Source organism: Eptesicus fuscus, chromosome 4 (genome assembly GCF_027574615.1).
Source record: "Eptesicus fuscus isolate TK198812 chromosome 4, DD_ASM_mEF_20220401, whole genome shotgun sequence".
NCBI classification, from domain to species: domain Eukaryota; kingdom Metazoa; phylum Chordata; class Mammalia; order Chiroptera; family Vespertilionidae; genus Eptesicus; species Eptesicus fuscus.
In genome coordinates this window covers 68766111-68778872 of record NC_072476.1, presented here as the reverse complement: position 1 = coordinate 68778872, position 12762 = coordinate 68766111, and the positions used below count along the sequence as shown (strand labels likewise).

The 12762-nt window shown below is 40.5% G+C and overlaps 1 long non-coding RNA gene across 2 annotated transcripts; it reads right to left on the bottom strand.

Annotated features, from left to right (window-relative positions):
* Nucleotides 1–293: 293 nt before the first annotated feature.
* LOC129148721 (uncharacterized) lies at nucleotides 294–11939 on the bottom strand. Of its 2 annotated transcripts, none has more exons than XR_008555685.1 (4): nucleotides 11770–11939; nucleotides 9458–9520; nucleotides 9072–9261; nucleotides 294–660 (listed from the first exon to the last, which is right to left on the bottom strand). It is a non-coding gene; the product is annotated as an uncharacterized LOC129148721 (long non-coding RNA). The 2 variants fall into 2 exon arrangements; XR_008555684.1 differs by lacking the exon at nucleotides 11770–11939 and adding an exon at nucleotides 10254–10397.
* Between the last annotated feature and the right edge of the window lie 823 nt (nucleotides 11940–12762).

Here is a 12762-nt window from a genome sequence, read left to right as displayed (position 1 = left end):
ATCGGTCCTCCCGCAGTGCCGGCCATTGGGGCCGGCGGGAGGATAGGGGCGGGTGGGGGGGGGGGAGGGAGCCGGGACTCGTGAGTCCCCGCCCCCCGCTCCTCCTGTCAGCCCAATTGGCCACCCCAAGTCCCGCCCCCAGCCTGCCGCCTGCCCAATCATGGGCATAGCAGAGTGATGGTTATTTGCATATTTCCCTTTTATTAGGTAGGATGATTCTCAAAGGGCAAGCTTCTCTGTGAATTCAGGTTGGATTAAATACAGGTGGGACTACTCCAGTAGGGTTTATTGGATTTTGGTTCAGCATGGTAAGTAGCAAAGAATTATGTTCTTACAGCAAAACCCCATGGTTAGGCAAAATCAGAAACACCGAGCCAGCCACACCCTGCTTTATTGCAGCCATGTCCTTTATCAAGTACGTCATTTCCTCCCATTTTGCCTATTGTAAAGTGAATACCTTGGCTCACTATAAGATATTAAAAGGAGGAATGATCTATTTCTCTTTTGATGTTAAAAGAGGCAAGTATTTTCCTTGCTCCTAATAAATTGGTCAGTTTATGTGTTCTTTTCAATTTTCATTGTTCATCAACCTTGTCATTCCTCTTTCAGTCATCACAACTCCCAGATCTAAGTGGCTGTGTGATCTGTGGTAGATGAAACCTGAAAACCAAGCAAGATCTTGATTTAATTCACATTCTGCTTAGGCAAAGGGAGACCTGGATCACATCACCATGCATCCACTGGATCACTGTAAATAAGTGCCCTACCTCTATAAATGGTAAAACACACACACACACACACACACACACACACAAACACAAAAAAAAAAAAAAAATCACCACCACCACCAACAACAACAACAAAATTGATCCACTGCACCTAAATCAGCAGATTACAATACCCTTTGGGTTTGGGGCCAGTTTTCATGTGTGGTTTTCCTTTTCTGGTGGATTACTGTAGATTGTTACTTTTCCTTCATCTCTTGGTGTGTGTGTATGTGTGGTTTTTTTTGGCTTCGCTTCTTCCTTCTATTGTTGTAGCTGTCTTTTTCCTCTCATCACTTTTCCTGTTGCCTTTCCCATTGGGTGGGGCCCCCATCCAACTCACTCACTGTCTGGCTCTAGAATCCTTTTGGTCCCAAAGGAGAACAATCTTGTGCCAAATAGTCCCAATCCTGGGACATCAGAAGAAGGATCCCATAGACTAGTACCTCTAAAGTTTTCCTGTATTGATTTTATATTAGAATGAAACCCAAGGATGCCTGATTGGGGGGTGGGGGCGTGGAGGGAAACCAACAATTCATTCTCTTGGCCTCCTAGCCCCAGACCATTCTGAACTCTGACAGCACCAACATCCATCAAATCAAACAATGAAATCAACTTTGGTTACTTAGCATAATAGAAATAAACTTGTAATATTCTATTAGTGAAGGATCAATGTCTCCTGTCTTGAAAATAAACATCAGAGCTTGGCCTCAACATTTATGTAGCAGCAAGAGACCATTATTTTGTGGCAACATTCAATTACATTGACATCAAGACAGATTTATTAAATTAATAAATAGTACATGATTTTCAGCCTTTTATTTCTAACCCTCACCCCCACGTCCCTCTGCAAGGTGAGCTTATGAAACCCTTCACCCATATTTTTGACTCATTATCTATGACTTTTATTCCTTTTTTATATGTCAGTTTATACTCAAATTTATTTTTTAAATATCCATATTTTTCAGATGGCAAATTTTAATTGGTTATTAAGAACAAAGTTAATAATGAGAATCATCGAATTGTTGATTGTTGCAATATTTCCCTGGCATCATATTTGAAGAGGAAGTATTTCAGATGTACTTTCCAAAGTTCTGAATGTAGCTAATGGCAAAAGCCCAGGGTTCCTGCAGTCTCTTCCTCTAACTTCCAACCTCAGGGCTTTTGCCCTGGCTGTTTCCTCTGCCTGGAATGCTCTTCCCTCTGCTCTTTGCCTGGCTGGCTTTTTCTCATTACTCAAGTCCTCTGGAATGTCATTCCACAGAGAGGTTTTCTCTGAGGGTCCTTTTTAAAGTGCTCACTCTCCCATCCTTAGTCCCTCTTCATCATGTTGCTCTGTTTTGTTTTCTCTATAGTCATATGTCACTATCTGAAGTGCTTATATCTGAGTTACCCTATTGGGGACAGCGGTCTTGTGCTTCTTCTCATACTAAATCCCTATGTCCTAAAACCCAAAACAGCACCAGGCACTCAGTGGCAATCAATAAACAAATGTTCATTAAATGACCGATTGGCTGACTGAACGAATAACTCCAAATGTTCGTATGTGAATTACCTTAGATCCTTGCTCTGTAAGACACTTGTAATATATCATCTTTCCAGCCCTCTACCCTACCCCTACAGGCTCTGGGCTCCTTATATTCTCAGGAACAATAGGAATTGGACAGAAAGCATCAGCACATTTTCAGATTTTAGGCCTTGTCTTACTCTAATTTATTGTTCCAGCGTCTAAACCACTTTAGCAAAATTCTGGTGAGCAGGATATGAAAGAGAAATATTTCCTCCTCTTTTCCATCACCACAGATCTAACTTGCTTGGAGTTCCAAGTGGCTTATTATTGCTGACAATAAGGAAGTAAGTAGCACTCGGTCATCATGTCATTCTCCTTTTCAAAAACCTCGGAGCCTCCTCATTTATAGGATAGCCTTCTATCCACTCAGATTTTTATCCAGTCTAACTCATGTGTACCTATAGTTTTCAGTACATTGTAGTTATTTATATACTAGAGGCCCAGTGCATGAATTCATGCATGGGTGGGGTCCCTCAGGGTGGCCTGTGGGGATCGGGCTGAAACCCACAGTCCAACGCTGCCGGCAGCTCCTACCTGCCGCTCCCACTCATCCTGGTCCCACTGCACCTGCTGTGGGCTCGTGCCCAATCAGTCCCGATCAGGAGAGGCTCAGGCTACGGCAGCAGCACTCACCAGCCATGAGCCCTGTGTCTGGCACCCTCCCGAGGGGAGTGGCCTACAGGATTGGGCCAAAAGAGGCTCTCTGACATCCCCTGAGGGGTTGCAGATTGCGAGAGGGCACAGGCCAGGCCAAGGGACCCCACCGGTACACAATTGGGGCCGGGAAGGGACTGCGGGAGGGCTCCAGGGCATGTCTGGCCTATCTTACTCAGTCCCTGATCGGCTAGACCCCAGCAGCAAGCTAACCTACCAGTCAGAGCGTCTGCCCCCTGGTGGTCAGTGCACATCATAGCGAATGGTTGAGTGGCCTCAGCATATCATTAGCATATTACGCTTTGATTGGTTGAACAGTCAACCAGTCACCAGACGACCGGACACTTAGCATATTAGGCTTTTATTATATAGGATGTCTGTCTTCCCTACCAGTGTGTGTACTCCTTGAAAACAGCCTATTCATTCACAGACATTTACATTGTACCTCCAGGTTGAGCTTCATATGAAGGAACATATTATTGAAAAAGACGTTTTTTCAGCTTTCAAGCCCTACAATTTCTATCTCAGTGTGTGTCCTGACTTTGGGAAGTGATTACTAATGTTTCTGGAATTAAATTTTAGTCCCAGTAGCTGAAGTCTGACCACCTGTGTTTGAATTCCCTCCTCCATTAATTGTTAGCTATATGATATTAAGCAAGTCACTAAACCTTTCCATGCCTAAATTTTATCAACTGCAAAATGAGATGATGTTACTAAGTATGTGGTAGGGTTATTATGATAATTGAATGAGTTTAGCACAGAGCTTGGCACATCATAAGTTCTTTGTGAATGTTTGTGAATGTGTTCTGCTAAGTGGAACTGGTCTATAACCATACACAAATGTGCCTGACACATCTGTTAACACTATATCACTGCTGTCCCTTGCCTTGAATGTCCTTCCCTATTCCTCCCTGACCCTTAATGCCTTTGAAAGCTATTCTCTGCTTTTATAATCTAATAGAGGCCTAGTGCACGGATTTGTGCACCAGTGGGGTCCCTCGGCCTGGCCTGCAGGGATCAGATCGAACCAGCTCTCCAACGTCCCCCATGGGGTCCCGAATTGTGAGAGGGTACAGGCCAGTGCACGATCAGGGCTGGAGAGGGACCACAGGAGGGCTCCAGGGTGTGTCTGGCCCCATCTCACCCAGTCCCGATTGGGGCCGGCCGGGGAGGGATCATGGGAGGTTGGCTGGCCGGGAAGGGATGGTGGTGTTCAGCCATCTTGCCCAGTCCTGATTGGGGCTGATCAGTGCCAGGGAGGAACCGCAGAAAGGCTCTAGGGCGAGTCCGGCCCACCGCGTTCAGTCCTGATAGGCCAGACCCCAGCAGCAAGCTAACCTACCACTGGGAGCATCTGCCCCCTGGTGGTCAGTGCACATCACACTGGTCGAGTGGTCTAGTGGTCGAGGAGACACTTAGCATATTAGGCTTTTATTATATAGGATATCACATATAATAATAAGCTGCCTTGCCTTAGCTGGTTTGGTTCAGTGGATAGAGTGTTGGCCTGTGAACTGAAGGGTCCAAGGTTAAATTCCAGTCAAGGGTTCATACCCGGGTTGCGGGCTCGATCCCCAGTAGGGGGCATGCAGGAGGCAACCAATCAATGATTCTCTCTCATCATTGATGTTTCTATCTCTCTTCTCCCTTCCTCTCTGAAATCAATTAAAATATATTTTAAAATAATAATAATGATAAGCTGCCTTTTAAGAACTTAACTTTTCCTGTGTCTTATCTCCCCAGTGAGATAAAATTGTGAGGATAATGCTGTGATTCTTCAGCAGAATTCAAGATGGTCCTACATTCATAGCATGTATGCTCTAATTCTTATCTCAAGGTAGTAACTGGAGAATGGAATGCCAAATTCAACAGCCTGTTTATGGGTGGCAGTTGGTCACTATGATGACGTTATTTCAAATTTCATAGACTCAAGGATGAAAACAAAAGTTTTTATGTCATCTAGTTACATCTGCAAAAAGGAAGTTTCCACAATGCCCCTTAATTCCAGTGAAGAAATTCTTCCTTATCTTTAAATATTGACACAATGTAAGTACTTTTCCTCATTGAATCAGCAATAGTGATGGGAAAAAAATTAGTCATCCTCCTCCTCATAATAAGCCTACATATACTTCAAGACAGTCATCAACTAATTCCCTTCTCCCAAATGAACAATCAAAATATTTATTTGCATAGCTAATATCACAAGCGGTCTAGGCAAACAGACAGAGTTGCTCTCCTGTGAATACTGTCAGCTTGTAGTTCATGGTTTAGGCGACTGCTCTGGAGTGAAATAAAAACCTCTTTAGAGACTTCTACTGGTCAATCAACATTTAAAATGTTTTTCTAAGCAACTCCTCCTAATTGGAATCTTTTACGAGATTTTTTTTTTGGTGATAGAATGGTGATACTTAATACAGAATAGTCATCCACTCAACAATCATTGAGCACCTACAGTACATAGTATTGAGTAACACAGTATTTGGCTAAGCAGTGGAGGGGATGCAAAAAACTGTTAGCATCAGTAGCTACCACAAAGAAGTTTAGTGATGCAAAAGTTTTCTGAGTACTTATTGTGAGCTGGGCACTGCCCAAGTACTAGAAATATACAGATAACATTTCTTTCTTTGAGGAGCTCATAGTCTAGAGGGGTAGTATTACAGTCTTATAAGTTTGACAGTCTTATAAGTGCTATGAATGATGTTAGTAGCAATGGGTACTCTTGGCGGGCAGAGGAATACTTCTTCCTACAGCCTAGATGAAAGAATAAGACAACTTAATAATTTTTTTTTTAATTTAAAAACATGAAGAAAGGCATTTCAACAAAGGGAACAGCATGTACAAAATCGAATGGGGAAGAAAAATCATGCACATTCCGGAAGCTACAGGGAATTTTTCTGAAGTAAGGTGATTGGGAGACAGTTGTGAAGATATAGCTAGAAAGTAAGCAAAACTGATTCATGGAGAGGCTTATTTGTACCATGAAAAAAGATCTTGGGTTTTAAATCCTTGAATAGTTGTGGAGCCACTAGAGGATTTTAAGCAGTGGAATGACCTGATCAGATTTGCAATTTAAAAAAATTACTCTGAGAGTTGTGTGAAGAAGAGAGAGAAGGGGAGGTAGAGGCAGGGAAATGGAGGGATTATCACAAGGATCCAAGTAAAGACTGATGAAGAAAGGACCCAAACTAGGTGTCATACGTGATCTGGAGACGCAGAAAAATGAAAAAAAAAGAGTGTCCCACAGTTCCTTCCAACAAACAAACAATGCTCTCCAATCAAACAAAAACAAAATAAAAACTAAATCCACAACCAAACAAAAAAAATATTTTTAAAAGGTGGATAGGTAGACAGACAGATATGCAGGTACATACATATATAGGTTCAAGACAAGGAATAATTCAAAATCCTGGCTTAGATCATTCAGACCTTGACTGGAAAGCCTCCAGATTCTTAGAATCTGGGATGAGTTTGGAACACAATATGTTTACTAAGGATTAACTGGGTGAAAGGAAAAGGGTGGAAGTAGAATTGGACAGAGGAAGAAGTCAACCCCAATTGCAGGCCTGACAAACCTTCAGACAACCTGGTGGCAATATCTAGAGCAACTATTATCCTTCGTAGTGTCCTATGTCTGGCCAAAATAGTTTTTGTTCCTCAGCCTCACTCATTAGATGTGAGCTGCCTCAGGAAGGGCTTAATCTCCAGAGAACTGGTTCTTAGCAGCTGCAGCAGACCCTGTAGAGGCCAACACACCCCACGGCTGGGTAGCATGTCTTCCTTTGAAAGAGGCTGTCTGTGTCTCCCAGTCCTGCATACCGTTTAGATGGAGCTCAACAACAGAACTAGGCCATCTTCCTGGCCTAGGTAGAACAAAATCTACATCATTCAGCCACGTGGTTATTCCTCCTACCTTTAGAAGTACTATTTTCAGAATTATAGAAATAGCAAGATGTGTTGAGAAAATAATTCAAAACTGAGTTTAAAATCATTTATTAGTAATAAAAGACCAGTGGGAACTGGAAGAAGAAAGGCAGAAAAAAATTAACATTGATGTGAGGATATTATTCTCTTACATTCCTTTATGTAAAGTGGAAATCACAGAATTAATAAAACATACAAGGCAATCATGTAGCTTCATAGAACTTGAAGGAACTAGCAGTGATATAGAGCAATCCTAAACTATAGGAGAAAACTATGTTTTTTTTTCTCCATCCAGTCAGTTATAGCCCCACCTGAGGGACCATCACCAAAACATTTAAATTCTTTTTGCTTGATTAACTAATAATTAAATAGCACTCATAACAGGAATGCTGTCATGTAGAGATTATGGCACAAGGTATAGGATGGAAGTGGAGATAATTTTTAAAACCAATAGAATGACTAAACAAAGACTGGCTGGTTAGTATTTAGAATATCAGTCTTTTTCAACATCATGGCAGGGCGAGGGGCAGAAAATAGTGAAGATCTTTAGTTGTGATTCCTGTATCTTAGTGCTCTGTACTGAGTTCATAAACTTCTCATCCCCCAGAATTTATTTCTATGGTTAAAACTCATTGATTTAGACCCCATACACTTGTGATGTTGCAGGAATACAGTTGTAGTGTCATTCTGGATGAGAAAACATTTTATAATGATTTTTCCCCTGAAAAGAAGGGGGTTTCTAATATTCCAAGCATATCTTTGGATTATTGTTTCAGCTATTATTTCCATAATGTCACGGATGTTCATGATTCATTGCCATGGGCCAATAATGACTTGTATATTTTTAAACTAACTGACCTGTTCTTTTTTCTCTTTTCTTTTTTTGGTTAATCCTCACCCAAGGATATTTTTCCATTGATTTTTAGGGAGAGTGGAAGAGAGAGGGAAAGAAAGAGAGAAACTTTGATGTGAGAGAAACACATCGATTGGTTGCCTCCTGCATGAACCCCAACCAGGGCCCAGGCGGGGGAGGAGCCTGAAACCAAGGTACATGCCCTTGACCAGAATCGGAACCAGGACCCTTTGGTCCGGAGACCAACACTCTATCCTCTGAGCCAAACTGGCTAGGGCCTAACTGACCTATTCTTAACATATATCATTTTTCTTATATTATGCAAATTATTTGGACAATAATAAAATAGCATTTACTTTTAAAAAATTATTTTTCACTAATTTGGATGGAGTTTGCTGCTCTTCTGTCACACTAGGTCTATTGTAAGCTCCATTGTCACCCTTTTCCTCAACCCAACTAATGGGGTTCTGCATTCCTGCCTTGAAGGCATGCTGTATGCCAGAGGACCTCTGTCCTTCTTGTACTAGGAAAAATCAGATTACTGCAATAATACAGATAGATGTGAGGAGAGGGAGAGGGAGAAGGAAGCTCAGAAGTGCGTAAATGATAACATCCAAACTAAATATAAACATGCATGTGGCTCCCCAAATATCTGAAGGGTAACTATGCCACACCAGTTATCCTCAGACATTTTGGTCTTTGAGTTTATCACAAGTTATATTAATTACCTCTGGGAAATAATGCACTTACAAGTTATCATCTTAATAACATTTTAAAAATTCCAACAAATCAAGTTAAATGCTTTGGTTTTCAGAATGTATAGCTAATGAACAACTACATTAGATGCCTTTAATTTTTTTATTGCGAAGATGATCTTGACCTTACACACTGATCTATCACAGTTGCTACAGGAAGGCCCTGTAGCCCAACCCCTTCACCTCAGTGAACACAGTTAGCAGTGGACACTGGATGCAGGACCTCCACTATTGTCCTCCCCAAAGTCAGAAACTTCCACTGCCACTCTTCCAAGAGAATTGATTCTGTGAAGCACTTACTTCCTCCCATTGTTCTCTTCCAAAACCATTTCTCCTACAAACAAGGTGGACTGGCTGGGCCTCGGTCACAAATGCACTCCGTTGAGAGAACATGAAAGTGCATTTGGGGCCTGTACATTGGGGAGGCAGGATTCATACTGTGGAGAAATCCTCAAACATAGAAAGGATGTCCAGTGGCCACAGAAACCTAGGCATGAATTGCAACCAAATGGAAAGCTTAAAACTTGTCCATCAAGTTACTGGTAGTGACTTACATTTCTCTAGCCATGGAACTGGGGGAAATTCTGGACATCCCAGGAGAGCTGGAGAATGAGTCAGTTGAGTGCTGCTTGCTGCCATCTTTCCTTGTGGCCCAGACTGTTCCAGATTGCAGGAAGTCCCGGCACAGGCCTCTGGCTGGGCCTTTCTCCAAGAGCTGACCCTCAGCTACTGCACAGGGGCTGGCTGCCAGAGCAGCAGGGAAAGAGGAGTCACATACAAAAAGGCACAGCCCGTTCTCCATTACAATTTAGATATTTAGCTGACACACAGTGGGGAAAAGAACAAGTTTTCAAGCCTTGTTACTATGCATATGCTAATTATTAGACAGAGGGGAACATTATAATTGAGTTATGAAACAACTAAATAAAAATAAGAGTACCTGACAGAGAGCTTCTTTACATGACGTTTTTACACAAGAATAAACAATGTGTTCTTTGTAGAGCTTAAAAAAAAAAAGAAACAGGGTTCGTTTTATTCTGTAAACTACAGTCTCTTGTAACTAAGACTAGTGCTCATATTTGCTGACATCTTGATTTATAAAAACCTGAACAGGTTCAATTCCAATAGTTCTTTTTTTTCAAGCAACAGCAGAGAAAGGGGGGAAAGATTGATGCCCCCCTCCCTAAAAATGGCATATGCAAAAGCTTTAGAATTCTCTTTGTTCAACCCTGGGTCAGATTTCATGAAAAAGTAATTGAAATTCCTTTTGCTCCCATTTTTCCATGCATGTATGGAGGCCTGTGTTTCTAATGAGCACAAAGAAGCTTCCTTCCACAGAACTTCATCTTTGAAAGATGAAATAACCTGTTTCCCTCAATTCTTATCAATCTTGTTTCTCTATTTTATTTATTCTTCTTCCTCAACCACAACAAAGAATTGTGCTAATTAATTCACTGCTGAAAAATGCAATCTAATGCCTAGAAATTGGTGGCCTATGCTAAGTGGTCAAAGTGGAATCTAAAGCAGAGAAGTAAAGTGTACTGGATCTGTTTGCATTTTTCAACAATGACTCACTATTGGTAAAACCAAGAGTAATTGTAGCTCTGAAATGGCAAATAAGTGGTTCACCCTGTATTTAGATTAACAAATTTGTGTAATATACTTTGAGTTCCTTTGTCTAAAAAGAAAGACAACAAATAAAGATAGTAATTTATTGCCCAGCCAGTGTGGCTCACTTGGTTGAGTGTTATCCCATGCACCAGAAGGTCACGGGTTCAATTCCCAGTCAGGGCACATGCCCATGTAGTAGGCTTGATCCCCAGTAGGGGGCATGCAGGAGAGAGCTAATGGATGTTTCTATCTCTCTCCATCTTCCTTCCTCTCTTTGAAATCAATAAATACATATTTTTTAAAAAGATAGTAGTATTTAGGTAAAACCATTTGGAAAAAGTCCTATATAAACCATGCTTACTCATAAAATCTTACTTTCTTTATATCAAATGATAAAAGTAAAAAAGAAATGAATATCTAAAGTACAATTTCTGCTCAGAGAAAGCAACCAGGTGATTTTTTAAATGTCTCTAAATTAGACATTAATTTGTGTTTTCTACAAAGAAATTCCCCTTCACCAGGTAGCCACTAAACCTCAATCTATATATGAATATGATAAGGTAGTACCCTCCTTGTACATGTTTGCCTGTATAATTCACCTTCCTAAAATCATCTATGACTTCTACCATTAAAGTAATAGACAACAGAAATTACTTTAAAAATGGACTTGTGATTATAGCAGATCTACTTTTGCTACGGGTTCTATTTTCAAACAAATAGATCAAGGACTTAAACTTCATTACTGATCCAGGCTTAACATAACAGGATATTCCAAATAAATGATATTTTAACAGGTTACTTAAAGTCCCCCTCCTCTAGATCAGTTTCTGAACCAAAGAGATTGAATATTGCTCAAGAATACTACCCAGAATGCTGTGAAATAATTTAATAATAGTTTACCCCAGTCCTGGAGCCAAGAGGGCCAAGAAACTGACTGACCCACGTTGCTATTGCCCATGACCCAGTGGCATGTTCTGCCCATCACATGAGATAGGCAGTGGAAAACCTTGATAATCAAGACTTTTTGCTCTTCTATGGAATGAAACATTCAAGTTGGCACTGGTGACGTTTTAGGCTTTGTCAACAGCGGGATGCCTTCAGTTTTTGCCAATGGGAATGTTAAGTGACAGCTAATAACCTTGGATGGAATTAGCCCCAAATGCATTGTCTGCAAATCAACCAGAGCCCACTTGAACCTGCAGCATGACAATGACCTATCTTATCCTGATTATCCAGCTTATTAATGTCGGGCTTATATTTTCCTCCCTTGATTCCTTCTTTGCCTTGGCCACTATACTGTTCTCTACCAGAGAGAAGATTTAGAAAGAGAAAAAAAGTAAAGTTAAAAATTATGAATTATTTTTAATTACCTGTGCTGTGAAAAATAATTTGGATTGAAGTGTGTGGAAAATAAAATAAATATGGCTTGAAGGTTATCTATGGGTTTGCATCCTTATCCCTATTGCAAGACCAAGTTAATTAAGAAATAATATGATATTTTTACATATATTTACCAAGAAAAACATTACTGTTTTCAACGTACTTTCATGTCACCATCTCATTAAATCCTCTTAAAATTCCTATGATATACGTTAAGCAGGTATTATTTATATTTATTTTAATATCATCATTAAGCACTACCTTTTATAGATGAAGAAACTGAGGACAATATGTTGATTGTTTTTTAGTAATGCCCAGCCAATAGTGATAAACTTGAAAGTAGGTACCAGCTCTTCTGTCCTATGGCCCCAGATGCTTTCTACTTGTTCATCTGCCTCTGCTTTCTGGACATCACACAGTTCTTAGCTGAAAGGGCCTTATATGCAGTTATCTACTTCATAACCTGCTGTGTTCCAACAATGCAGTTGTAGAACTTAGAATGCATTATCTCACTAGAACAAGAATGCCTATATCCCTGTGCCAGTTCACAAGAACCTATGCGTAACCCACAGTTAAGTGTGCTACTTTAAGACAAAATGTGTTTCACAGAAGAATTTCCCTCAAGGAAATTTCAAGGAAAAAAGTTCCAAGGTCAAATAAATTTGAGAAACACTGCATATCATATATCCCACTCGGAGATTCATAATGTACATTTGCATATTAAAGACTTTAAGAAGTTCTGCAGGAAAGAAAACTGCTTTAAATTTTTCCATTGGAATTCATCAACCCTTTTTGACTTTGAAACCCTTTTCATCAACCTTCTTTGACTTTGAAACCCTTTTATCGAGTAACAGATTTTAATACCCAAAACTAGAGTTTCCCAAAACACATTTTTGAAATTGCTCCTGAAGGAAAATATATTGAGTTACAATTTGAGATGTTAGGAGCATCTTTGCTGTTCTGAGGTTGGGGGTTACCCTGAATGTAATACAGATACCAGTGATCATTCCTGTGATATCAGTCTGGGGCTAAAATTGGGTCTTGGGACTTAGAGTAGAGTCAGATATTGAAAAATAAGGAATGGAACAATAAAGGACAGGAATGAGATGAGAGCAGATTGTACATGGCTGGGAACACATGACTGGTGAGAGTGACAAGGGAGCAGCTAACTTGAAGATTTGTCCTGCCTTCTTCTTCTTCCTCAAATCCTACTACTACAGACACTCCCCTAGACCAAACCATGAGTAGGAAGTA